The sequence below is a fragment of the Cyprinodon variegatus genome, unplaced genomic scaffold (genome assembly GCF_000732505.1).
Source record: "Cyprinodon variegatus isolate N-32 unplaced genomic scaffold, C_variegatus-1.0 Scaffold1359, whole genome shotgun sequence".
Lineage (NCBI taxonomy): Eukaryota > Metazoa > Chordata > Actinopteri > Cyprinodontiformes > Cyprinodontidae > Cyprinodon > Cyprinodon variegatus.
The window spans coordinates 98,419-100,390 of record NW_015151812.1 but is presented as its reverse complement, the minus strand read 5'-3'; the positions used below and the strand labels follow the sequence as shown (position 1 = coordinate 100,390).

Sequence of the window (1,972 nt, the reverse complement as noted above, 5' to 3'; positions counted from 1 at the left end):
ATTATAAAACTGCATTAAAAAAGGTGTTTTGGGAAAACTATAAAAATAAAAAAAACCAGGACATTATTGTCAGGCACGAGTTTGTTCGTTTGATTTTCTTTCTTAATAAAGTTATAAACAATTGCAACTCTCCTCAGAAATACTTTTAGATGATATGTTAAACACACTTTTGGCAGTACAATATACTTCTTTTTGGCACTTTAACTGTTGCTTATAAAATTGTTGCTTCTGGTATCAACAAAACAACAGATAAATGCTAATAAATTGATACTCAAAAAGACCTTTTAGCTTTTATAGGTATTTTTTCTTCGTCTTTCAAATCCTAGAAGCTGTATTTGTTCTTCTCAAAAAAAACTTTATTGTCTTTATTCCAGCCGGAGCAGGTTTGTGGACAGTGTCGCCCCCTTCAGGCTGTACGATGGGCAGCAGGAAGGTGCCTCAGTGCAGGAACTCAGACATAATGCTCCATGGAAAGTATCTGACAAAGAATTTGAGGCCTTTAAGCTCAAGGTATGTTTAGCTAGATATTTGTTCACAAAAAAGAAAAGTTCTTAGTAAAATATTTTAGTAAATTCTTAGTAAAATATCAATATTTTGGGTAATATGTAACAGCCATCTGTATTTCTTTTTTGATTTTACAGTCTGAGAGAAAAGTGAGGCTGAATGAAATCATTCGGAAGAATTCACAACACACAGCTCTTGTTCTAGTGTGAGTACAAAATATAAACATATTGTGTATAGCAACGGCTGAAATAAGCATGTGCAGCTAACTAAGCTAATCTACTAACAGTATACTATATTTAAACCACTGATTTTATTATTTCCCATCAATTGCTATCTCCTTCCAGGAGCCTTCCAGTTCCTCAAAGTGACTGTCCCAGTGCTCTCTACATGGCCTGGCTGGACACCCTGACCTGTGGCCTTCACTGCCCTGCTGTTCTAATACGAGGAAACCAACAGAATGTCCTCACATTCTACTGCCAGTAAAGCTTCACAATTAATATCCAACAGCAATGACGACCTGATCTGTAAATAATTCTACGTGAATCCCGTAAAAAAGTTTAAAAACAATCCACTGGACTTGGTTTCCAAGGTTTGAAGATGTTTCGCTTCCCCTCCAGGAAGCTTTTATCAATTCAAATGTCTGGAACCGCAGTGAGTTTGAGGCTTTATATAGACAAGGCCTTGTATTGCTTGGAAACATGCAAATTGAAACCGACGAGCAGTTTGTTTGGTTTCATTGTTAGCCTGTAATATCTGAAACTTGTCCATGATTCTGAATTCTACGTGAATATTTGAGAAATTACATGTAGAATCGTAAACATAAAAAGTGTAAAAAAAAAAGTTTAAAAAAGAGGCAACATTTTCTCTCTAACTCAAGTCCTACCATGTATGGATGCAACTTTATCTATGTATATGGGTCTTTATCAACAGTCTTCAGATCAAAGTTTAAAAAGCCATATTGCTTTTTTTAATCAAGGGGAGGACCAATCAAGTGAAGGAAATAGAGATGCATGCAATTGTATTTATTATTTTCTTAGTTTTATATGTATATATGTAGATCTTATTGACATTGTCACTTTAAGTGTTGCTAGTAAGAAGTAGTGACTAGCTCAACATTCCTTGACTTGCTTAACTCTTCCTTTATTGACGCCTCCTTTAATTCTTTAATACTCAAAGTGTACCTCACCTTTTTTTCAACATATAAATATAGCCAATTAAGTAAGTTTTTGTAATTTTTCATGTATGATTTTTTTCTTCTGCAATTTGTGTTTTAAAACATTCTCAGTGCCCTAAATTGTTAAATGGCTATTAATATTAATATTCCTATTTTACCAAACAACTGGTTTCATCTTAGCAGTGCTTTTGAGGATAAATCCCACCAATAGCTGCTACAGTAAGTCAGTGCTTTGAAGCAAGCGGCTTCAACTGATTAGTCTCTGGTCCACCGGGCTCCATAAAACCTCAGAAA

General features: G+C 34.7%; 1 long non-coding RNA gene across 1 annotated transcript; it reads left to right on the top strand.

The window, feature by feature from the left end:
* The first annotated feature begins 344 nt into the window (after positions 1-344).
* LOC107103004 lies at positions 345-1,966 on the top strand. Its single transcript, XR_001482156.1, has 3 exons — positions 345-510; positions 642-709; positions 849-1,966. It is a non-coding gene; the product is annotated as an uncharacterized LOC107103004 (long non-coding RNA).
* Positions 1,967-1,972: the final 6 nt, after the last annotated feature.